The sequence below is a fragment of the Anopheles stephensi genome, chromosome 2 (assembly GCF_013141755.1).
Source record: "Anopheles stephensi strain Indian chromosome 2, UCI_ANSTEP_V1.0, whole genome shotgun sequence".
Taxonomy (NCBI): Eukaryota; Metazoa; Arthropoda; class Insecta; order Diptera; family Culicidae; genus Anopheles; species Anopheles stephensi.
Window position 1 is genome coordinate 1,317,716 of NC_050202.1, and position 26,922 is coordinate 1,344,637.

The window sequence follows — 26,922 nt, forward strand, 5'->3', positions numbered from 1 at the left end:
TGTTGTAATTTAATCGCCTTATTTTAGCCAAACTTACTTTGCCGCTCACGAGAAGGAGGATGGATCCGCCATCGCTCAGAACAGCACCTTTCATCAGCATCGACCGGCAGCTCAGACAGCACAAGAGTTGCTGCAAAACCAGTGCTCATAAGTCAGTTCTAGTTACAGTAAATTTGAAAGCTTGCCATTTCTTGTCCAGCTTAGCTTGGGATGGTGTTGGGAAAGCCGATTTTGCCAAGGTTTTCCACCAACCAGGAGTGTTGCCACGCTGCACATGGGAAATTGTTGCGGTTCCGATTGCTGAAGAGGTGTTATTCCTATTGTTGAGAAACTTCTACCACACACACACACACACGCATTGTTTCTCTGGGGAGAGTTCGTATACGGCGATCCTGTGAAGGTTCGTGTGGCCAATAGGAAACGAACTAACTTTGCACCACTCGGTTTTGTAGATGTTTTAAGATGGAGCTGTTTGATGCAAATTTTGATCTGGGGAATCGAAGAGCAGCATGCGTTTGGGAGCTTATCGAACTTCACCGTTCCGACCAAGTTTTTTGCCATGATGTAAAACGTGCTCGCTAGGCAAGCAAATTTTTAAATTAAAAAATAAATCTGATTAAATCATGTAGTAATCCATTTAGCCCCGATACAATTGCTATCCTGTATGCATCAAAACAAAGCTTCATAGTAATCTCCCACACTCCAACCGATCGATGGCTCTATTTCGCTCTAGTTTCCAATTAAGTCAATCATCCAGCTGTTCGAACGTAATTGGAACGCACTACGGCCATCGCACAATGTTTGCTGCAGCCGCTGAGGTTTGGCCAATTTATTTCAACCGGCCAAACACATCCCGCACGCGTCACGCACGAACCACCGGCAGACCCGTCGGTGATGCGCCGTTGTAGCGATGGCTGCTGCATTTACCAGCGCAATCGCGTATGGTAAATATTGGAAAAATAATTCAATTTGTAATGTTTGACATTTCCATTTGCTTTTACCAGCTGGTGTGATTGTGCATGAAGGATCGGTCGGTATCGTTCGTGATGCGGGATGCGCCTGTACGACGGTACGTGGGCTGCAACCTGCCCTCTATCAGGGCACACAGGTACAATCAATCTTGTCAACAGAGCCGAGACAGACAACTGGTGGCTGCGCGACGAGAACGATTCAATTTTGTTTGCATTCCGACGCATTTCAACGATTTTTTCCCCGTCGATACGTTTTATTCGCTGACAGAGCTGTTCATTTGAACACAAATACGATAAGAGGACACACACGCGTTTCCAGCTTTTCCCAACCTCCTTTCCTCTCCCCCCCCTCCCTCCCACCCAGCTTGGCAGTACACGTGGCGCTGGTGCAAGTGCACTAGCAATTTTACTTCCAATTGCAATTTTATTCGCCTCATCCAGTGGCGAAGCAGCACGCGTAAAGTAAATACTCGAAAATATGATTGTCCGTGATAATGCACCATGGTCCACGTCAGCAATCAGCTCCATGGTCAGGACCTGTCCACCCAGGAGCGTTTTCTTTTTGGTTGTGTTTTTGGGACGTAAATGAACATTTCAATTCAATCACGCATCAGTACAGAGCGTACAGAGCGTGCACGATGGGAACGTTTCGTGACAATTTGTAATTATTTTGGCCACAAAGGGGCAGCAGCAGGCAGCTCCATTTTTTGGCGTAATTAATTGAATCAGATTAAGTTGTACAAACGGGGCCTTGTGGTGTGTTGTTGCTAATGTGACGTTGAGGAATTAGGTTTTGACGAGCGCGTTCGGCATAATTATTTCGATTACAGTGCGAACAATGTGGAGTGCACAGCACAGTAGCCCGAGACAACCGAACGCCAGCCAAGTGACACTTAACGCAGCAGGTGGCCTAGCTGGTCGGTTTGATTCTCCACGCACTGTAGCTGCACAAGTGGATGGGAAAATTTTACGCAATGATTAATAGCGCTGCATGAAGCAGTTTCAGATTTTCGGTGGAAAAGCATACCTCCAGCCATGGGAGCAAACACAGCTGGACAACATTTTGCGGAAGTTAGTTTTCGGTTGGAATTGCTCTCGAGAGACCTTTGGGGCATTCCTGGAAACGGGTGTGTGTATGTATGTGTGCCGTTTTCCCTCAGTTTGTTTACATCGCAATTACTAAAGCACTACTCGGAAAGACCCTTTCCGGGTGGTCAGAAGCATCAGCAGCATAACTGTCAATCTGTTCTAATCCCGAATCCGTAAATTCAGGTGGAATCGAGTACATCCTTCAGGAACCGTATGCCGTCATGCACCATTTGGATTCCGTACTGTGTCGGTTGATGGGAATTTTCTAAAAACCGACAGAAAAAAAAGATCTCTATCTCCACTTCCATCTCCAGTGGGGAAAAGCGGTTGCCCATAATCAACTTTTCCCGGTTGGATTGCAAAGGTTTCCATGACGCCTGCTCCATGCCGGGTGCCCATATGCATGGACGTTGAACAGATTTGAATGGTGAGTAAGTGGAGAGTCGAATTTTATTCATATGCAAAGTTTGAGTGCAAACAAATTTCCAATTTCCACTGTGTGTGTGTCTTTGTGTACGAAGAACTTGGCCACGAGACCGACCGGAATAAGTGTGCCGGCAGTTAGGTGAGGGTTGATTTAAACATTTTTGTACGCTTTTCGGAACGTTTTTTTTTTTAATCTACCACTGGAAAAACCACAACGAAAATATGGACCAATTACGCAAATGAACTTCTCTGGAAAATGTGCTGCAAGGTTGTGCTTTGTGTGAGTTTAGGGACGGGCAGACACATGCTGAGGAGGGTTACGCTTTTCACGATTGCGATTCTTCGATATGCTAATAATAATTGCCTTTGTGCTTGAAATCCAACCAACTTCAGGCTAGAGTGGGTCAGGTTGTTTGCGATTTTGGTGCAGCTGACCGGCTATCGAGAACCTTAGAAATGAGCAAATTATGTTTTTGGCGCGTTAATTGTGGCTCAAGGATCCTTTCGATTGGGAGATTGGTCCGAATGGTCCCCGATTGGTCAGATTGGTGCATTGGTAGCAGTAGTATGTAATTCTAGTTGATTTGAACTCCATTACGCTTCGAATAGGAGAGCAGGGTGAAATGTTTGCCCTTCTTTTAACGAGGAATTCATATTCTGCAGCCAGAACCGAATTTTAATAGACGATTGTCGATCCATGGCGATGAAATGGATGAAAGTAAATATTTTCCTTACTAATTTCGTACAACAAATTTCGATGCTATGCAACAGATGGCGTTAGTGTGAAGCTCTTGGAGTCTAGAAAGGCAACTCTAGCAGGCAACCAGCTAGAAAGAGGGGCGTTGTGCATGCCTAGGTTCTACCTTCTAAAAGATCATAGATTTGTCTGAGTCGACACTAACTGGTTGAATGACAACGAGCAAAACCTGCAACAAGAATATGTGGGCTATCCTCAATAATTACTGGTGCATATTCAACCGCTTTAGTTTCATCTTCTTCTTCCTCGTACGAAGAGGCGGTCTGGATGGGTATTGATTTCTGGTTCTGCCGTTTTCGCCTCGGCCCTGATTTACACCTTCATGTTTGGAACACTGGAAAACACCCAACACACAATAATTTATCTTCTAATAGCGGAAAACAAATCGGCAGCACCCACTTTTCCATTTGACACACGCAGCGATTTCCGAGACCTTTTGATCGTACGCACACGTCTACCGATATCACCAGCACGGTGATGAATGGCACCTACAATAGCGTCACCACCACCACAACAGCGAACTTACCTTGGCATTACACACACATCATGGGCTAAACTTCACACTTTTTCACTAAGAATTACAAATTGTTCACATAATTGTTGTCTGTCCCGGCATACTCAATTCTGACAGCAATAACTCAATCACATCAATTAATATTCGATTGCTACAAGATACTCACTACATGATCACACTTATGTTTCGATAAAAATCTCACTACCGACGCTTAAGATTTTCGGCAAGCCACTATCTACACTCGGACTGATCTTAACACTAACACACTTAAACCTTATTCGCACTTGACGACGCTCTTTGCGTTTGATCCTGTGTGAACGATAACGATGTCATTCTGATACTGAAGCCTGTTATCAATCGCATGTTATCTGGCTATCGATGGATTAGCACTATGAACCAATCGCACTAACATAATAGTCAAAATCTTTTTTTTTATGTGATCAATTATTATGGCTAGATCGCAATCGATAACTTATTTTTGATTTTGATTTTAGCTTATAGGGGACCTTGCGATTATCAGTCTCAATTTACTATTAATCAGGCAACACACTCCACCGATTTAATAGATAACGACTAGATATTATTGAAGAAGAAATATCACATTGTTTCATCATTGGTGATCGTCCGACCTTAACCCTCTACTAAAGCTAAGCACCTTTTCCATTGGCGTCCGAGCATCAGAAAATAGGACAAGTATTATGAAGCTATGTTTATTCTCAAACATTATCCCGAACACATAGAGGTTAGTTGTAGCCACTTCAACTAAAACATCAGGCAAATCTTTCCCCTGAAATGCTACCAGCTGTCCTGGTGGTTAATGATCATTAATTGAGCTTCGAAATTTTACGCCAATCCGATTTCCCCGTAACCTTTCGGCACGTTGAAAGGGGTTTTTCGAAATTCGATCGCCTCCGAGCAAAAGCAGCAGGTCGTCGCCAGCGTTGTGTGAATCCTTTCGTCCTGGAAACGCGCGCGTTCAGCCGTCGGTGGTCTCTGATGATGCTCATCATCATCATTACACACCGCAACCAGATTGGGGGTTCTGTATAATTCGGTTGCAGGTATCATACTCCTTTTCCGATTCCTTTTGGCGGCGCTCAGGCAAAGGATCACGGCCGTGCGCTGATGCCGATAGATGAAATGTTGTCAATTATTAACCGCTCGAAGCAATACACCCCGTCGGAGTGAACCAACCTCGCTCCGTGATATCATTGGTAAGCGTTTAATCATTTTTTTCCACAACCTTCGAGTTCGATGCTGAAACCAACCCCGGTAAGGACGAGCAGACGGTAAATGAGGTGTTTGATGCCGGAAAGGCGTAAATGATGCAACGCAATGCGATCCGCGCATCGGATTACAGAAGAAGGGATCTCTCCCAGTAGAAAAAAAAAATCGACAGAACCCTCCTAGTTCTAAGCAGGCACACCGTGTCGGTTTCTTTTGCGCCAATTGAGCCAGAGCCACAAGGGGTAGATCATAATTTCTTTTCAAATCCTTTAATAGTGCGCCTTTTTTCTCCCAAATCGTACTCTCGAGGAGGAGAGAATAGAAAACACCTTAGGCGAGGCACTTTTTCGGCATTCAACACCTTTTTCCCCCTTGGCAAATCGTGTGTGTTTGAGAATCAGGATAATACGCATTGATGAAAGGAACCCGAAACATCTTTGCACTATCGATTTCGGGCATCGGATTACAAAAAAAGAAGAAGATATGTGTGCACATTTGCACCAGCCCATCGGATTAGTTAGGCCGCAAAAAAGGAAGAAAGTTTTGCACAAATGACCGTTGTAACTGTTTAAGGGACCACGAGCAATACGCGAAATTTAACATGCTTCTTAAAGAGTTACTTAATGCTTCATAATTTATTGCGCGCCTAAAGTAATGGGTTAAAATCGTGTGCGAAAAATTGGAGAGCATAAACCTGGCTTCGACCGTTGATTTATCGTTTCGTTGGTTCTCACACTTCGTTTTTTATTGTCTACCCAACGGCTCTCAAAGTAAAACTGAATGTAATCCTCTTAGCTGAAAAGTTAGCGAATTGCCGTTTCGTTAAAGAAATTGAACCCTTTCATAGTACAGCTTAGTGCTTTATCGGCAGAAATCAGCTATAAGTATCCGAAAGCAATTAGTTTTTCGTAGTTTGAAGCTCCTCACACACTCCACTAACACCATTCAATTCATTCATTAATGATCTCGCGATCGATCCACGGAGCGTCATTAGCAGGCGTAAAATATGAACCCGCCGGGCAGTGGCTGTGGAACCGGTCCGAGAGGCTTCAATGTTGCGTATGTTTACTAATAGCCTGCTCCAGATCGAACGCAGCGCTTTTCGTGTCGGAGGACTGCGGAGAAGGTTCTAAAAATCCTCGTCCCGAAAACCCAAACCCAAACTCCCCCTTTGTCAAGCATCTGTGGCCGGGCGGCATTCGTCGGAAGGGAAACGATTCGATTTTCCATCTTACTGCTCTAATTTCGTTCTCGCTCGTTGTCTAATTTCGAACACCGCTTTTTATTTTGTTCCCTCCATTTCGCGGTCGCTTAAATCCTTAATGGCCCTGTATTTTTTTCATCTTCTCTCGAAAAACCGTGGGATGCCGCGGTCGCCGAGGTCACCGAGGTGAGAGCCACCGCTCCATCGTCCCAATCCCCCCCCCCCCCCCCCATCCCCACACATCGGCTATCATTCATCTGGGAACGATTATTTTTACGACCTTCGAAAAGCAATCGAAGCGTCGAAAATGGAGCAAAACATCAGCCGTGCCCGTGCCCTGGGACAATTTTGTGGCTGGAACGAGGTCACGCGCATTTGACAGGGAGACAGGGACGGAGAAGGTGCTAAGGAAATTATGATTGAAGCTGAACATCACACCGACAAAAAGAGCAACAGAAGAAGATAAAAAAAATGAAACGCGACGGAAATCAGCCGATCGCCAAGATAGCGGCACAGAGGAAGCATTACAAATAAAAGTAAAACAGGAAAAAGTGGAAAGAAAAACGATGCAACCTTAGGGCTGCTACAAGGGCAGTGAGTAGAAAAAAGTTCCCATCATTAGGGCTCTAAACGGTCTTAACGCGGAGGAGTGCGAGAGGTCAGTTTTGTGGAGTTCACCTTGCGTAACGCAAACATGTCTTTACCAGGGAGGGAGGACGCCGCCAACGGCGGATGCCACGCGGGACATCATTTCTGCCCCTCTGGAGACTCTTCCGTCAGGCCATCTTAGTCCCACGAGGCGCCTATTATTCTAATGATATTAAAGACAAATTAAGCTCTCCCTGGCTCCCTGGCTCCCTGGGCTTTTGTGGACAAGTGCGTTTGTTTTTGCCGTTTCCGGGTCGTTTGTGGGTTCGACGGTGTGAATCAATGCTCGAGGGGTCGAATCGTTTGTCATCGATTTTTGGGCCATTTTAAATTCTAGTTTTTTGGTGCGAAGAATTGCGTTAGGATTAAAGAGATTTGAGCAGATCTTTCTCCAATGTGGAGAAATCCAAGAGTTTTTTTGTCGGAGGGAGAGGATTCTGAGTGTGTCCTATAAAAAAGAAGCTCTAAATGAAATTGTAATCAATTCTTGTAAAAAGCTTTTACATCACAGGCTTATCAAAGCCCTCCAAGAACCGCGTTTCTTGCGAACCATTTCTCAGAATTGTCTGTGTAGTGGACATGGATTGCGCTTCTTTCAGCTCATTTTATTCCACCTTGTTATGCGTAGTCAATAATTGTCCGTTCCGAGCAGCGCTACAGGGAACAGAGCACGAACAACGCTTTAAGCAGTGGACGATTCCTGGAACCGAGAGCCCAAGACTGGGAGGACAGGGAGGGTTTGTGGATTGTGCGAGGCCAATCTCAGCATCTCATGCGCGAAATGATGGCTCGTCGGCTATCGATAATTGCAATTAATTACGTCCACACGTTTGCGCCGGTGTACTTTTCCACCTAACCGCGTTCACTTAACGCAGACAGGCGGATATACGGCGTGTGTGTGTATCTCTAAAAGCCTACTCCATGATTGATCCCGTACGAAAATCCATTCAATGCACACTGCTCCAGACAGACGGAACATCTTCGTTGCACATCCACGTGTAGTCATGGTGAGGCAGCGAAATGGAAGCATATGCTGATTATGCATCGCCTGCAACGGTGGCCAAAGGTTTCCTAGGTTTGGCGTGGTAAATGCGAAGGAACCATGCACACCATGTGTTCTCTGTTTCGTGGCCTGGTCCGTCGGTCGGTCAGTGCTGAGATGTGCGATGTGCGCCGTATTATTAGCGTAAAATTGTGAGGAGGGTTCGATGAGGGTTTGCGTAAAATGGGAGGTTTTTTGCTTGGTGTGCATAATTCTGGCCTGATAGCTGCTGCTGTTGTTCCTTTCGCGGAGAATTGCATTTCTTGCAGTTAGACGGATTGTTTAATGCAATTTCCCTTGGGAGGATAGCCTCGTAGAACAAAAGATAACTACACATGAACTTTGCACGAACATCATTTAACATAATTATGTCTCAAAAATCAAACTAATTTCATCAGGAGTGATTTATTCCGCAAGGGGAGCAATTTTTTCCACCCTTGGCGATGAGAATCCACCTTGCAATTGTTCATCTTTCTTGTCAATTATCTTCCAGATTCAGATCCAGTAAGGCACTGTGCTATGCCCTAGGGTGCAGAGCAAAGTAGGAGGGAGAGAGCGCAAAAAAAACACTCATAAAACAATCATGTCACATATTGTGCACCGAGATGCGCGTCCGAACATGGAAAAGGCCCACCGCCGAGTCCGGGTCAGTGAAGTTGGAGCGATGCAAATAATTTCTCACTTTGATTGATGGAACAACCGTCCGTTACTGTCTCCCGCAGCAGCAGAGCGATCAATCAGCGCACAAGAAACACAATCTCTTCAGCACGGGGCCAAGCAATTCCTCCCGGAGTGGCCGTACTCCTCCGTGGGCTCGAGAATGATGAAGTAAACGAATTATCTCTTCGGTTACGTCAAACCGGCCAACTTGCTGCTGAGCTAGTCGGTTCGAAATACAAAACCATGCGTCCATGCGAGGGACCAAGTCCATGGATGGACCGCCTCCATCCACGCTCCGCAACATAATTACTGGCAGACAGCAACCCCAAAACAGACAAGGAGGCTTAAAACGGATATGCCGCACGGGATTTTCGGCACAGGAACAGGTTGATTCTGTTATGTGTGGCTGTGGCCTGCCGGCTGACCATTTATACCATGGAAGAAGGTCGAATCGCTCGATTCAAAGAGGTTACATTTTCGTTTTTCCACCGGATGCACTCGCTCTGGATGCATAACGGTCATCATACGGCGCAGCACGGAAATTCCCTCGACCAAACACACAAACCTCGGAATTACTTGACCAGAAAACTGTTTTCCATCTCTTGTGGGTCGTGTTTGAACCGGTGAGGACGAGAGGGGAAAATATTTTCTCTTGCATAGGAAATTTTGCATATTTTCCTCTTTACAGCAGCTGTGGGAGTAAGGGAGATTGGGTCCTTTCGGACTTGGAACCTGGACAAGGAAGTAGCCTTTGCTTGCGTGCTAGGTGAATTGAAGGGTGAGATTGAAATATTGCATAATTGTGTACATGTTTGTGATATCCAAATGTGTTTAACAATTCTGGAAAGGATTGGACTGTTGGTTTTCGCAAAAACTGGAGCGTGACTTGGCGTGGTCAGTTTTAAATTTTTAAACTGGGCTCATAGAACAGTGGGAGAAAATCGTGTGAAATCTCCACCGAGACCGGAAAAAGTTACTAAAATATTAGCAGTATCATGAACAATCCCCAAAAAAGAGTTATTATTCCAGCCTTTACCAGCAACCAACTGCAACATCCACAATCCTGGCACTGCTTCAGGACATATGCGATGTCAAACTCTCCCACACTGCTTTCGTGGCCTTTCACAAGCGGAAACGTCAAACCACACGACCTTCTACACAAGCCTGCCCGGATCGTTCACAAACTGACACGGTCCAGTGCGCCCCCGTCTGCACAACCCGGGCAACGAAAACCGAAATAGCCGTGTTCGTCAACACGGCGAAACAGGATATTTGTCAAGCTTGCAGCCTTGCAGCAGCAACAGCGCAAATAGCAAGCCTGTGGTTGTAATATGATGCACCGGCCGTGGCGCGGTCTCCCGGACCTGAGTTCTGGCTCAGTGCAAAGAATAATTGTTGCTTGTTTTACATCCGACGCGGGTTTGGCAGGCCTGGACTGCGGCGGCGGCGGCGGTGGTGGCGGCGACTGCCTTTGTCTATACCGCGAAGAAGGCTTCGACACACGGATGCACAAGGATAACAGACTGCCGGCGATGATAAACGGTAATGTTTTTCCCCCCGCTGCAGAAGACGCTTTTCCCAGCGAGCAGCACAGCGGCGGCCGTGTAAAAACGGGGGCCGTAAAATTATGAACAAGCTTTCCCATCGGCCGGAACTGGGCCAGAATTTTACACCAGATTAGCTTCTGCTGCTCTGCTCGCTACACACGATTTCACGCCCAATCTGGCCTCCCACCTTTTTGCCTTCGATTATCCAATTTTTCACCACATCAAGTCACTTCAAACGCAAGGGCGAAGCATCATGCGCCGGAATGGAAATTTCATGCCCGAACCGAGCTAGACGCGGCTTTGTGTTTAGGGCGCACGGAGCAGTAACGAGCAGCAATTTTTGACCTCGACGCTGATGCGATGATTCCCGGACCGATCGCTTTTGCATCGCTGCGCACACATGCATCGTGCTGCAACCGTTTGGCCGTAATTACATGCACGGGCATGTGTGTTGCCGGTTATTCCTGGGCCCCGCTGGATGGTGGTTTCGTTTGAAGTGATTTCTTTACCATTAAGCGAACAGTAAATTCCATCAGTATATCCCGACCGTTGGTTCGTTTCGTTTTGCTTCGTGGCGAATGCTTTCTAGAACGAGCGTTTAGAGGGAAAAAACTGGCGGCTACATTCGCTGCAGTGCATTGCACCGGTGAACCGTTAAAGAGGGCTGCAGGTTGCACCTTAAGCTGCATCGATAATGCGATTAAAGCGCGGTGCAAAAAGAAACATACCAACCAAACGCAAAAACCATATGATCCGGGCACGGTATGTATGCACTGATAGGAAACCGCTCCTACATGCGAAAAATCGAAGCATCCAAAACGCTCATCGATTCATTTGATGTAATTGGTGTAAATGATTTTATTAATTACCTTCAAACGCAGCGATGCAATTATCCTTTGATCATTACCAGCATTATAATGCACGCCAACAGACACACACACTCGCATCCCGGGTTGGGTGTTGAGCAAATAGGAAGAAAAAAGGGAAATGATTAGCAATGGTAAAAGTGCAACTGGTTTGATCTTTCGGCTGCCTCTCGAGTGCATTTAAATTGCATTAAAGTGTTGTGCAGTGCTTGTTCATTATTATCCAGATTATGATGCATCTCCGAAGGCTGGTGTGCAATCCATTGTTTGGAAAATTGATAAGTATTAATTTTTGACGATTTTTTTACCTTAAACAATTCACTATCATCGAAGTAATTCTCTTGGAATTTGGCATGGGTGTTGATTTTTGGAATCGAAATCGGATGCTTTTATCGGAAAGTATTATTTCGATATAATTATTGCAAGCGTTCATCGAACGGTGGAAAATTTATTGAATCGATTTTAATCCTTTGATTAATGAAGCATTTCTGTGTAAACAATCATCCCATTTTCACGAGTATTTCCATTGTATTAAAGCACGGATTAAAACAATGTTGATATGAGGAATTCCTCGAGTAACACTATGGAATTTAGGGAAATAATAAGCTAAAGATGAAGGTATTTGGAAAATAAATAATGGACAAGGAAAATTCAGATCAATCTGCGATTATAATTGGGAAATACCACGAGGTCCAACAAATGAATAACAGGAGGAAATTAAAACTGGGTTTTGAAGAGTATGCACATCCTACAGTTCTCGGTTTCAATGCCATCTGGTTGTTTCGAAACACTGTTTTAAGAGGACACTGTGTAAGGATATTAAGAGGGTTGGTCCTTCCTGGATAGCTATGAACCTGTTTGTCGAGTTCCGAACATGACTCGGCAAGCGGATAAAATATAGAGGTCTAGCCTCGAAAGTCTGCTGCATTTGAGTCTGTAAAAGAGAGCATATATCTTCAGGAACACGTCAACGTCTCTTTGAACTTCTCAAAAGTCCCACATTTATCTCCAAATTGACCACCCAATTCGGCAATTCAGCTCTACAAATTGCACCTTCATTACAAAACAAATTGTTCGTAAGTTCTACACAATATTGATCGCCAACACACTTGCGCATAGAAAAAAGGGCATGAAAATCATTTCGAATCTTTCTACACTGCCGTCGTCCGGTACTTTGAACTTGTCCGCAGAGCCGTGTCCGGTAACTTGCGTAGCGGGAGGCAAGCAAATTCAGGTGAAACTTTATTGCACGTACATTGACCGTTCGGCAGGTTATTCCCACGCCCTTCGCACCAACAATAAAAAGTAAACTCCTTTGGCGGCGCAGTTTTGCACCAACAGTTGCCGATCTTCTGGCCCTTACCTACGTGAGAGATGGCTGTGAGCCTTTTTCTCCTGCGGCCTCTCTCATTTGATCCTTTTGTCAACGTGGTACAAAATAAACAACCACTCGCTGGATGCACTCCGAACACAGTGTAATGAAGGAGGCGAACAGTAAGAAGGAACCGTTTGAAGTAAAGTATCGGACAAGTGAACATCACCGTGAGTGCGTGATGGAATGGTATCGGGGCAATCCTAGACCACCTGAGTGTATCTAATCCTTGCCGTTCAGGACGACTATTTTCTTCCCATTCTTTCCTTTACAGTTCCAAGATGAAAGTATGTGTGTGTGTTTTTTCCATCATGTTTCTTCCTTCTGCATGGAACGCACCACTGCAAACCGCTGGCCCAATTTCTTAAAGAACTCGACCGTACGCCGAAGAACGAAGAAACCCGTCTAAACAACGTCCGTCCGCTGTAAGCCGCTTCCTTTTTTTTTTGGTGGCGGAGAGTGCGTCCTGTAAGTGATCGTGTGCGTGCAATTTTGCTTTCACACGATGGAAGTTTCGCCTTTTTTTTTGGCTTGCTTCGCTTGTCGCTTGAGTTCCTCTTTTTAAAGAACGTACAAGGCACGCATCCGTCTTTCATCTTGAAATTGCTCTATTTATGTTCAGCCGTCCTTTGAATTAGGAATTTTCGCTCAAAAGCCTACCGGTCTAGCCGAGGGATATTTTTACAACCAAGCTGTACCGCTGCTGCCAGGTTCTCTGACGAGCTCTCCGAAGACGAATGCCGAAAAAAAAGGATCTAAATGCTAGGTTAGTAGGTTAGCTGCGATGACGGAAACTGGCAAAGATTTTGTCGTTTGATTACATTCAAAGCATCTCATGCGAATCCAATTGCGGTACATTTGGTGTGGTCCTTCGGGCGGAATCTGTGCGCCAGGGTGCGTGCCTTTCCGGTGGTGGGCCTTTGTTCGTACAGAGTGGCTGTGTGTCGGCACTGCAATTTGCGGGCCTGAAGTACCTGAGACTTCAACACGAATTAGGAATGAATTAGTACACCCAGGTACCCCCAGAGCACCAACAAAAAATGTCTGCCATTCTGCGAATTTGCTGCGGCTAATAATACCAACGTCCCGAAAGGCAAGAAACGGAACAAGTTGGCGCTTGAAATCATTTAAAACCGTCTACTACAACCGCGAAAATGGTGCAGAGAAAGCAGGCCTCCCGCACTCGTGTCTAGGATTCGGTGGGTTCGTCGTTATAAATATTCATGTGCCCTGGCGCCATTTGTAGGCACACACACACAAAAAATACACAAAGAACTCACACCACACATCAGGAAACTCGGGGCCTCGGGAATGACTTATTATTCCGGCACTGGAAGTAGTTCATGTTTCTCGAAACCCCGGGAAATGCTTTACGTTTCCCGAATATCTAAACAAGCTCCATTTCTTCCTCCCCCGGTTCCTCGCAAACGTGCGTCGTGTCCGTTTGCACGTTGTCAAATAGTAATGCTACTGATTTCAATCATTATAATTACTATGCAAATATTGTAACATGTAAGCAAAAGGTGTCGCGCGCGCTCACCAAGGAACCCGGTCGCAACCCGGACGCCGAGGTAAGCGGATAGGGTATCGCTGTCGCAATTCTTCAAGTTCTCTAGGGCAACGCGAGGCCGGGGTGGATGGTTTGTTTGGGTTTTGCGAGGGCTCGCCCGGGGTGGGAAATTATGTGTAGTAGAACTTTCATAATTAACCAATTTTCTTCAACACAACGTGTGGGTGCGTCATAGTTCTCGCGCAGGGCGAAAGCATTATACTTATCACTTTGACGCTGTAAGCAATAAATTAAATTTTGCATGCTTACTCACGCTTGGCGTACGGCATTTTGAAGGAAAATTGAAACGGGATGCTATTTGTTAAGCATTTTGGAACTACTAATTGGCAAAATGGGGATTGCTTATTGAATTTTCTTTTCTACACAGACATTCCTTTTGGTAGAATTTAGGACAAATGTCAAATCTTCGCTTTTGAGTGTTTTTTTTCTACATTTTTAATGAATGAATCATGTCAAATCGTATTCAAGAATCACATTTTGATGCGATAAAAAGCTGGAACGGAAGGAAGACTTGACATTCCTGCTGGATTTAATTTCAAGTCCATTTAATCAGTACCCCTTAGGGAAGGGTGAGTCGGGGCGGAAAAAATACTTCAAATTCATTCATTAAAGTTGAGCATCATTGTTGAACGTTTTTTTCCTTAGATTCTATCGGACAGCAAAAAGAAGTGGCAGTTTGCTGCAACCAACCTCAAGGCGGAAGCGATACCCGAAACAAAAACAAATGGAACCTGAGGTTCCCCGCGTCCATTTCATCCCTTTTCCAGGGCTAGTTTTAACAGGTGTCAATTTTGACTCCTTCCTGACTTTGCAATTGTTTTTTTGCACCGAATCGATATGCTTGATATCTTGCTTTTTTTCGCTGCTTCTTCCAGGTTCCGGTTGAAGTTCTTGTTTCAATTCTACACACCCTCTTGGTTTGCGCGATTGTGTTTCAGCGCGTTAGAAGAGGGGGTTTCCTGAACATTCCGTTCAGGTTCCGATTTCCGGCGGCAAATTTAATATTCCGCTTCGTTTCGAATGTCAAGCTCTGAGCATGATTCGTTACGGAATCGGTCTTTAAAACAAAAGAAAAGGAAATGAGAATGGGGAACAATTCTTCAACAGGGTCCACCAACACGACATTGATACAATTGAATATTGAATTTAGATGTGTAAAAACAGGAATTCCACAACAGAAATAATTGGTTCGAATCGTGTCAGTTGACAGTTTTCGGGTGGAGATAAGCGTATCAGTAAAGAGATCCCTCTTTTTCCGTTTGGCAATGTTTCAACTTTAAGAGAGAGCCCTGAACTTCAAGCTCACTGTTTTCTTCAAACAAAGCGGGGTTAGAGAAAACGGAAACTAACACAGACTGTACTAAGCTAAACGCAAACATCCGAAAGTCATTCACGGAAAAAAGGTTACCTTGGCAGAAACACGACGACGGACCGACGAAGAATGTAGCACACAGCAAGAAAAACAACTATCATTTTCGTCCTTATGCTTGCTATTCCGCGTATAAACGCTAGAAACAATGCTTTAACAAAATATGCTCCAAAAGGTAGGGTGAAGGAAAATCCTGCAACTCACCTGCACAAATGCCGGAAGTGAAGCACACCGTTGCGCCTTAGCGCTTGGGACGGGGAAAATCGTCCTCGGGTGCCTTTGTTTTTGCCTCATTTGTTTGCTTTTCCCTTCCACAACCCATGGCATGGTACACCCAAACAATAAGCAGGCCAGTGTGCCAGGGTTTTATGGACTCTCGGCCGAGCGTGTGTGTGTGTGTGCGGAAGAAAGAGTCCGGTGAGCGATATTTTCGTTTCCTGTGTACATTTCCCCTCGTTGATTCACCTGGCTAACTCACGACGCGTTGGAAAAAACGAAGGACGAGAAGGACTCCACCGGAACGGTCTAACAAGTAGCGGGCACCCATCATATCGGCCATTGTTTGAGCGGTTTTATTATGTGGCACTGGTGGTCCTTGATCCTTGTACCTTCACCACCACCACCACCACCACCACCATGACCAGGAAAAGCGCCTGGCGTTCCCTGGCGCTATTGGTAGTGGTATCTTTAAGTTATTATCACTCTCGACACTCTCGGGCGCCGACCGACCCGCCACCCGAGGGTCCTGTGCAAATATTGATTCATAAAATTATGTTTGAGTTTGCGTTTCAGATTTCCGCGTACCGTGCCGCGTGTGCTCCGTCGGTGTCCATAACTGACCAGAGAGAGAAAGAGAGAGACTCGCCAGAGTCGGGTCGCACAAGGCTTCAAAAGCCCTGACCACGAGGCCACACGATAGCACGAGATGCAGCAGCAAACGATGTTCCGCAAAGCAACAGGGCGTTTTCCATTCCTTCCGTCATTTTCCGTGTCCGTGAGGACCGCATCACACCAGGACAAACAATTCACTTGCACGAGAAAGAAGAAAGACGGTGAGCGAAACGCACGTGTGATGTGTGAAATTGTGTCATCGGTGGCAAATGATGCACCGGCAAATGGTGAGTGACGTGTGGAGATGGCACGAAATGTTGAAGAGTTGGGAAAACAAAATGTAATAAGCTCTAATAATGCCATTCGGTCACGTACCACTTATTGGGGAGCCCGTGCTTTACTTTTATTTTCGTGGAGCTCACCACCAGGTGAATTAAAGGCGGAGGTACTAAGCCCATTAGGTGTTGGAACTGTTATTGATTGAAGACTGCAGGTATGGAAAATTGCTTCATTAAGGCTCACGTTATGTGAAAAATAGTGTAGAATAAACTACAGTTGGAAAAAAAATATTACAAAAACATGCTCAGCAACCCGAAAGGACTTATTTCCGCGTCCAGTCAGCTGGTTAAGCAAAACAATACAAAATAAATAAGCGAGTGGCATACAAACATACACACAAAACAGGGAAAAACAAAGGCAATCACGAAATCATAACTGACCTACTGTGCCGGAGAGAGCCTTCATTAGGACACGGACACGGTTTGTTACGCCCAGCAAATGATAACAATAACACAAAGGCAGCGCAGCAACATCGGCTAATGACCGCTTATGCTCGGAGAAGCTGCCCGTTGAACTGTTTGCCATTTACACCACCCCTTTCCCTTAACCCTCCCCCCCACCCCTTGCGTCTGTTCCTCCCTTTTCCTGCTCCACAAAACTCAGGGTGCGAGTTTTATTACACTGACCCGTATTTTAAGCCCGTCGTTCATCCCACGGCACACTCATTAATGTGTTTCAACGAAACTGGTACAGGTTTCGCGAATATTTGCTCCAACATCAAGTACACACACACACATACACAGCAAGGGGGAAAACGAGCGTTTTTAATGATACACTTTTCTTTCACGATACGAATTCGACAGAGCGAAAAGATTTGCCAGGTATCCTTCTGCCAGCTGCCAGCTGTGCCCGTTTTGCATACATCCAGGCGGTTTGGGGGTTCATGTAAGGGCGATCCCCCTTTTCGCTCGATGGTGGGCACGAGCTCAAGAAGCGCGTTCCTGGGTAGTGTACAGCAGCAGCAGCAGCAGCAGCAGCTCCACCACGGCGTATTGCACATTTCTCGGTCAGCAGTTTTCATTATAATTTATTATTCGCTCGCAGAAGAAATTCGCTTCAGTTGGCCACGTTTATCTTGCATTTGTTGTTTCTGGGTGTACGATCCCGCATTCATCTTTTTTCCTTCGTTTCTCTGCCGGAGAATCACGGCAATTGGCATCGGATGCACCATATGCTTATATGCTCGATGCGTGTATGTTTCCGGCGTTCACGGGTTTATGATTCGATGTTTGTAGCTTTTTTACTTTATTCTCCTGTTCCCGGCTTCTTCTTTGCACCGACACGCGAATCCTGATGCTCCGAGTTGCTGCGAGTACCGTGTGTTCGTATTTGCTTCCGTTAATTTTTGCAACTACAGCACAATCTCGTGCCATGATTCTCGACTCCACGACCACCTCCAATCGCTTCGGTGCTGCTGCATCGCGCCATACATTGTGTGTTGCTGAAGCGTACATATTTGCGCACCAGTGACGTTTTTGGGAGCTGCAATCGTAATTGAACGGGGTTCTGGTGCACATGGAAGCTGTTAGTTGCGATGGGTGCACTGCTATCCTCTTGTGCTCTGCTGGATGAGAGCACAATTAAATGAAAGTGCGTGGTTGCATAAAAATATTGAAATTAATAATTGATACTAGCTGGAGAATCGAAGTCCCGCAAGGGTCACGTTTCCTACTGCGATTAGTATAGCCGTGGGCGAATTGATTCAATGACTGTATACGGTTGGATCTGTAAGCTTATTAAATTATTATTCAATCCCGATTAAACCCTAATAGCAAACAATTTGCTATTCACTGACGAATATTTGGGCCACTGTTAGGTACGCTCCATAAATCCTCACTACAAAGCTTAATGTGCTGCGTTCGGAAAGATCTGCCTGAAACGGATATTTCATTCAATCCTTTCCCAAATACCGGCGTACCAAGAAAGTGGGAGCGCAAAACCCCCGAACTCGACTTTGCGCTACGTATTATTGCTGACGAAAGCGTGTAAAGCTTTGCACAGATCCTCGCCGAAGCGCACACGTGCGATTTGAGTGAGATTTTTCCTGCGGGACAGTTACCATAAGGCCCCGTGCCGTACAGCAGCTGTACGACTTTTGAATAGTGAACAAGCAGCAGTACGCCTAAAATCGCCAGCTAAGCATAACCCGGCGCGCAAGACACGCTGTTCCGCACATTCCTAGAAGGCAACCTGGGATCGGGGTTGTTTTTTTTTTGTTCGGCCGGAAAATGTATCAAAAATTATTTTATTGAATTCTAGGCTTTCGAGAAGGAGTCGAGTCGAGGGCACATCGAAAGATCTGTCCTGTATTTATCATTTCCTTCCTGGCGGGTTCTGCAGGCGGAAGCAGAAATTGGGTCGAAATGGATTATGGAAAACAGGACGGGATGCTATTATGAATATAGATTTAATAGAGGCCTGCCCTCCAAGGATGCCATGTATGGTATTTTCTACAGAAAAAAGCTCTTTCTCTCTCTCCCTCGCTCTCTAATACGCAAGAGGATGAAATTGATCCCTTTTTCCGGTGGACAATCGACTATTGGAAGCGTTTCATGCCAAGCACGCCGATGGTGGTCTGGGTCGTATGGGAAACGGATTGTTGAAATGCTTCCATCTCCTGAACGTCTCCTCCTCCTCCATAGCTTGCTGGTGTTGGTGGCCGAGGGTTTTCACGGTGGATAACATTCGACCCAACCTCGATGGTTTTGACCAGACGATGGGAGGTGTGTCTTGGTTTTTAATATGCCTGCTCATTCTTCCGGTCCATAAAAACGAAATAAAAATGCAACGAACCGAACCGGTTGTACTGCGATGAGGTGTGATTCTGCCGGGGTGGAATAGATGGTAGATGGGATTTTTCACATCATCGAAGGTCCACTCCTAGCGCCTTGCATAGCTTGCGACGAACACTTGCTCGGTCAGCAGCGCTGAAGCTAATAGTGTCCGGAATGGCCCGGAGACTACTACTTCCATCGATGGCAGTGACTTTCATATTCAGATTCCGGCCCGGTCCCCAGGTCGAAGCTAACGATATGCGAAGGGTGTCCTGCTCACACTTGATTTTTATTTTCCACTCGAAACAGCACTTTTGATGTCGACCATTTTCCCGCAAGGACTCTGGCGCAAGGTGGATGGCTGGCAGGGAGAAAAAATGGATACGGAGTAAATGATCCGAGAAAGCCTCCGAGTTGTGTTTTTATCGTGTATCGGAGGACGAACGAACGAAGGCACGGGGTAGCTTGAAAGAAAAACAATAAATATTCAAATTTGCACCATCAATCCATTCTGGTCCGTTCCGGAGTTTTCTTGCCGGGTGCTTCGTTAAAATGGATACAATACACGTCTCGGTGTTTTTTCCTCGGGTGAGATGACACATCCAATTTTTTGCTCTACACTGTGACACAACAAAAGGCGGTGTTAGCACAATGTTAGGTTAATACCAGGGGATCCCGGTCGAATTGGTGCCGACAGGGATGATTTAGCAAGCAGGATCCTGCCTCCGGATCGCCGGACATCCCTTTCGCAAAAGCTGTCAATCAGATTTGCGTACAGTTTTGTGTTGCTCGGAGTTGGTTTTGTTTCCCTGCCGGGCTTCGGCCAAGGGACAATTTAAAGTCATTCTGCTGATTTCCGACCGCCAGCCGGACAACTGGTCGACCGATCTCCTGGGAACTCGGTATTAGTGTGGAATGATGAAATGATAAAAAGCCAATGGCATGCCATAACCCTTCCGGATGACATCATTTAGAAGCCGATACCGAACGGTAGATCCCAGGCAGGTAGGATGCTGAATGCTCTCATCCTTCAGGTGGGTCAGCAGGTTAGGACTGGCAGTCCAGTCAGTCAGAAAGGTCAATCGATGCTGATGTCCGAATCCAGGCTCCGACACACCGACCTCGTTTGGGCGAGCAGCTCGCAGGATTGATTTCATTAAATTTTGCTCATCGTTTCGTGTACGTCGGTACGAAATTCAAGGTGATTTCGTTTGATTAGGACGGACCGAAAAAGGGTCCCGGAGATATTGGTAAACGTTGGGGGTAGGCACGATATCGGATCACGATTGAACTGTTGTGTTCTTGCCGATGGAAACAGGTACGATTAGGATTAGGTTCGTTTATGGGGAATTGAAAATTAAATCTTGCACGATTTTCATGTGTTTCAGGGTTCGGGTTTTTGAACGTTCGATATTCAGCCCAGTCGCTTTCCCGAAAAATGCATTCCGTTCCTCTTATTGCGTCATGGGAAAGAAAGGTTGTTCGCTTCTTGTAGTGCATCTGTTTTGCTTACGCCATCACACAAAAGTGGATGATTTACATAACTATAGCGCTTTTAATAAACTCTCTCCACCCATAGACCCCGGGGTGGGGATTGGTTTATCATGACAATGGCAAACGAGGTACACATTTTCTTCTCTCAATTTCAAAACAACAATCATCAAATAGGTGATCAATAGGGCGAGAGAAAATATCTACTTCATTTTATGTTTTTCTTAAACCACACACACACACACGCCACCGTCGAGGAGGAGGCCTCTTGTGACCGTGTTGTTATTCTTCGCTCCACCAATATCCGATGCACACCGGTGTTTTCCTGGTGGTGTGTGTTTTGATTAGATCAATTTGAATATTGAAGAGGAGCACCGATGGTAAACTTCACACATTCGAGGGGACTCGTGTGCATCCGAGATGCAAGGGCGTTTTTGTCCGGGAGGACCACATAACTATACGGTGTATTGAAAGATAAACAACTGAGTGATGAAAATAAAACTCCACCTCGTGGTCGGTGGCTGCGTAGCGTTCCAAGTCTTCCTCTCCTTCCCCTGCTCGGCTCGCTTCTCCACCGTTTTCTCACGGTGTCCATATCCATCGTGTGTTGTGGTGGTATTTATTGTTCATCTTAACTTTCTCAGATCCTTCAGGTGGTCTCTCTCCCGTTTATGATCTCGGGGCAATGTTTATTCATTCGAGTATATTTTCAGCTCATTCAACTTCCGGGGCCCAACACCAACAACACCGGAGTTCTTGCTTCCTCCGGTCCGGATTGTTGTGTTGATTATATGTGCGCACCCGGTCTAGTTGTATACCTTCCTCGGTGGTGTTGAAATTTATTCCACAAAAAGACTTCGTCACTCCGGTTGTGAGAGTAAGTTCTTGCGGGAAAGTTTCCTTATTTGCCACCGGCGTGGGGCGAGCGTGAGTCGAGAGCTTCGGGACAATTCAGCAGCACAAAGCGAAACGGCATCGGTGGAGATCATCCTGTGGCGCGCAAGGTGTACACAAAAATTAGGTTCATAAAAATGCGAACACTTTCATGGTTGGGCGCGTTCGGGTATTTGCATAGCTCGATAGCTTCTTCCCTCTTCACACACACACACACACACTCATTCTCTAGAACTCCACTGGCGTGGAGTGGCTGTTGATTGTTTGCTGCCAAAATAACATCATAGACTCAGGCTCCTAACTTCGAACAGTACAAACTCAATAAATAGAAACCGGATTCCTTCGAGTTGAAGCCGGGATAAAGGAAGTGCCTCAGCGTCGTCGTCCTGTGCCCTACGAAAAACGAAAAACGAAATAGGTGAGCTTTCATGTTCTGAATTCATCTAAGCGCCAAGCCGTTGTTGTTGTTGTAGGCAAAGTTGGTCCTCCTTGCCTCCGTGGTCGTAGTAGGAGTCGATTTGTCGATTTTTGGCCGCGTTTGCCCACAAATGCGTTTTCTTTGTGCTTTCCCCGACGCTGTACGGTGCGCGTTGTGCCATTTCGTATTCTTTGTTTGCCTACTGTGAGCATTCCATTTTTTCTTGGTTGAAGGACCACCACCAAACAGGACATCATATAAAACGCATCCTTCCCGCGCTACAGACTCACTTTACGCTTTTTCGAGTGCCGACTTGTGTTGACGATTGCAAATAAAGCATTCTGTTTGCACGGCTGATGTACACGGGACACGGCGAACGGCATTTGAAGTGCTCGAGTGGTCCTGATCCAGGCCGAAACGAGGAAATGTTGAAATTTCCTGCGGTTTGGCGCCATTAAGTGAATGGGAATATTGTTTTACTTTCGCAAGGAGTGTGGGCACTCTGTTTCATGTTTGATGATTTCAATTTTTTGTTGCTGATGTTTACGGAAATGACATTCCGAGGGGACATTTTAGAGCCTTTTTTTGCGAATTCTGAGGGCGAGCATAAAACATGAATGATGCCTTCTTTAGGTATCCTCACATTAAAGCGCCAAGCTATTTCATCCGGAAACGAAGAGTGTAAAGCGCATTATTAGCTCCAGCTTCCAGCATTTCGAAGGAAATACTTACTCCTTCCCTTTTGGTTTTGGAGCATTCTTGTAACTGCAAGCTTCATGGCTCGGTAAGCTTTAAGCCTCCTTCGCTGTGTGTTTAAACACTGTTCACGCACTGGGTCAAATATGCTGTCGTTTGTTTGCTTTGCTTGCTCTCGTCCCCCTGTTTGCGCTTCTAGTGGAGAAGGTTTTCTCGTTAGAAGTACATTAAGCAAGTCACTGACTACAATGTTCTCAAGACGTCGACGTCAACGCCGGTGGTTTGAACGGGGCAATGTAGCAAGCGGCACAAAAGACACTTGCGGGCGTCAGCACACTCGCACACAAACACACACACGCACATTGTGGCCCGTTGACCCATTTAAACATATCCTGTGACATTCCACGTTCGAGCGCGTTCCTTTAGAATCGAACGCAGCGAGGCTAGAGCGTCTTCTAAAATTCATTCTTCGCCAGCTCCTCCAACAATGCTGTCTCTGCCGACGGCAGCAGCTTCCATCGATCTTTCCCGCCCGGTGGCGCACTTTTCGCCTTTTCATCTCCTTCCCAGGGACGCCGTGGTTACGCTTTGTTTCCAGAATCCACACCAACACATCATCGCCTCCGTCAGCATCATGAAAAGGCAATTACAGGGCATCTCATTCGCATAAACAAACGATAAACATTGCCTCGACCACGTGTCGCTTTTCCGTCGCCCTCGAGTGCGGGAAAACACGGCTTCGAAGACACACATTCTCCCGTGACTAAGGACGCCTCACGTGCGTGTGTGTATGTGTGTGTGTGTGAGTGGGAGGCCTATCATCAACCACCGCATAATGGATCGCTGTGCATAAACATCACATATTTTCCAACGAAGGCGAAGAATGATTCCAATTAGGACAATTATTCAAAACACACTCGACAATGTAAATTAATATGCCATTAATTCCGCTTCAAGGAAGGAAATTGCTGGCTGGGTGTGTGTGGGAGGTTGGGCCGATTCTTCCTTCCCGGAACCGTAGGATGGAAGTGGCCTCTTAGATTAGCATTTTTGTCGTCAGTGTCAGCGAAACGGGCCCACATCATGCCACGCTCCTCTCGCGAAGGTGCTGGGCCGGCAGAAGGATTCCAAGTGGGTGCATCTAATTATGGACGTCATCCTTTGCTCGTGCAAAGGACCTCAAATGCAAATTGACGAACTGGGTCATTGGTAAATTATTACCGCAAGGACCTTTTGTGTCCTGTACGCCACCACGCCACATTGGCCGAGCCTGAATTATTCAGAAGCTGCAGAATTTATGTCTGTGTGTATTCACGGGAAGGTCAGTCGTTCGGATCAGAGACCGGTGCTCCGGATGGTTGTAAATTTTCCTGCCGAGGACGATGCTTTCGATGCACACGTGACAGTCGCGAGACTGACTGAAGGTTCGACTCGAGGACACCGAGTCGGCGAGAAGGATCCAAGGCAACGCGTCATTAGATTTGCATCTGAACGAGCGCCTCCCGCTAACACAAAAGGACCCGAGAGTCCTGGAGATGCATCTTGGAATCATTGGAAGGAGTGACCATGTGCAGCGGGATGTTTGCAAACGTATCTCGATGGGAGATTCCAAGGATCTTCTCGAAGAAACCACACACGGACATTCGTCGGCATGCGAACCCGCTTGCATGGAGATGGTAATTATATAGGTGAATATTTCTGACCGCTGCGACAAGGACAGGGACCGTGAAGAATGCAAAATTGGTCGTGCGTTGGACTCTCCGCGGGAGAGATGTACCTGTACGCACACGAACAGTCCTTCATTTTGGGTTCGTTAACACTCGGTTGGAGGTACTGGCGGTGTGGTCGTTGAGCATACCAATACCAAAGGGGTTTGTGTGCTTACGCATCTATTGCCGTAGAGGAGATTTCATGCTGTTGACGAACTTTAATCTTACCGAGAAGAGTGCCAAGGTCCGATACACCTCAGTGTGACGTACTCCAGAGGGGTGGTATGGTGTATTTTGTGACATATGATTAGTTTCGGGGAGATTTGGAAGCGTGCCTTCGGAAAGTGTGATTCGTATGTGCTTTGTTTACTAACACTAGATTGGATACGTCACAAACTGTCAAACTGTTTCATCAGCTACTTTGATGAGTTGAAACTGCCAGTTGTTGGTATTTTATTTGAAAATTTGAAATTCTAGTTTCGGCTTGTAAATGTTTAAAAAAAATAAATGAACTTAAAAATATGCATAAAACATCACGTTCTTCGGCGGAAAGAAAACAGAACCGCTGTCTTTGCCCTCCTACAAAGGGAAACACAGATGAGTAAATATTGTTTCAGCATCCTGAACAACTTCACTCCACCCTCCGAGGAGCCGGCCATAATCCACCACTTCCTTTCGGGGACTTATGAAGCATGAAAACGATTTCTGAGAGCAAAGAAAAGTAGAAAAAAACAGCCCAAACTGCACTGGTTGCAGTTTTTATGATGCTACTCAGCGTAGAGCCATAGAAAACAATAAAAGCGCTAAACTCTATTAACAAATCAAACACCATCTTCGCCGCCGACCCGATGCGATGTTGGTTTTTCGTTCGAGCTGAAAATTTCGGACAGAAAATCCTTGCAAATGGAAAGAATGCCGTACCTTTTCCGGCGCATCTAGTTACAAAACGGTGGTGATGCTGCTGTTTTGTTTGTGTGTTCTTTCCGAGATGCAGCCAATGCCGAATGCATTCTACTCCGTGGGGACGAAATCAAGTGGAACGAAAAAAATCATTTGCTTCCGTTCCGGCTAATTAGAGCGGATGGATGGTCCGATGGCGTTTTGCCAGCTGCTGGCTTTTCGCGTGCGTGCGTGTGTCTTGTGTGCCGGGGTCAGGATCAAACCTGGGAAGGAAGGAGATTATTTCATTTTCAGCTGGTGGCAGAAACCTAACCTTGCATTTCTTCTCCTCAGTATGTATATGTTTTGTTAGTCGATTCGCTTCGTTTTGTCGAGCGAGTGATGTGCGTGAAGAATTGCTTAAAATTGTTTGCATCCACCACCACCGTACGGCCGAATGTGAGCAGGGGCAGGATGAAAATGTGAAAATGTAAAACAGGACACGGTCCTAATCACGACATCGGCGAGGAACAAACCCGGACAAAAAGAGGCAAAGGACTCTCTTCTCTGTTGCTTCGCATTGCCGGTGGTAGAGACCGTAAGCAAGGGCGTTATCCTGTTGACAGAGCCTCGTTTCAGAAGGTCCGGCGGGGACGAAGTAAAAGGGCAAGGCTACCCCAGTTCGGGTGGTCCTCGTTAGAATGCAGGGTCCGAACAGAAGTTACAGGACATACCGCCTTGTAGATTGTGTTTTTCGTATCTTTTCCCTTCTTTTTATTACATTGTGTTGCCGTGTGTTCTGCTGCACCTCGGGAGGTCAGATCAGCCCGTAGAAAGGAATGGGCCGTGGTCCGTTTTATTATTTAAAAAATCCATTCCGATGGCCGAACACACACACGCGTGCTTTCTTCCAAGCTCGGTCGAAGCATCGGGAAGCGAAGGACGTGTCAAATCGTTAACAAGATATACCGCATTCGTTACGCATTATGAATGGCCGAGAGGGTGTAGTCTGAGAACTGATTCGTGGAAGATTCTCCGAGAGTTGGTCGTGGGTAAGCAGCATGATTATGTCATTTTCTCTTCGCGCAATGAACGATGAGTCTTCAGGGAGGTAAGCACACAGTTTTGATCGATGCTTTGATTTAATTTCAACTCCAAAACCCATCGAAGAATAAGGCGCAAAAGGTTGTTAAGTAAAGCAAAGAGAATTGCTCATTATAGGACACCATTGACATCAGGCTCATCTCAGGCCTCATGGCATGATAGAATTCGTTTTCGGTAAATAATTCTATCTATTATTCTATAACATCCCTAAAATTGATATAAAATTAAATATCCCGGCATAACAAATGTACATTTTTTTAATATGTCGCAACGAATACGAGCTTACATCAGTACGATATTTTCGTGAATAGAGTATACCCACAAGTAATTACTGCTGCTCAGTTTAAAAGACAAACATTAGCAGAAACAACGAACCATGTGCACTCCCGTCACCAGCATAATTGCCCGGTTGTTAGTTCCTCTCGCCCGACTCCAGAACATGCAGCTTCCTGCATCCTTTTCCCTAGACGAAACAGCAACAAAATGACGCATTTTGTGAGCCATTTTTCCTCCCGGCCAAAGGAA

The 26,922-nt window shown here is 45.9% G+C and overlaps 1 protein-coding gene across 2 annotated transcripts in view; it reads right to left on the reverse strand.

Moving 5' to 3' along the window:
• LOC118505355 overlaps positions 1 to 26,922 on the reverse strand; it is a 179,849-nt gene that overhangs the window by 119,582 nt on the left and 33,345 nt on the right. Inside the window, exon 1 of one of the 2 annotated variants that reach the window (XM_036041028.1) lies at positions 3,770 to 3,916. The exons of the other annotated variant lie outside the window; for it this stretch is intronic. The gene's annotated coding sequence lies outside the window, so the exon portion shown is untranslated. Of the gene's footprint in view, positions 1 to 3,769; positions 3,917 to 26,922 lie in introns of those variants that run through there. 2 annotated transcript variants of the gene reach the window in all.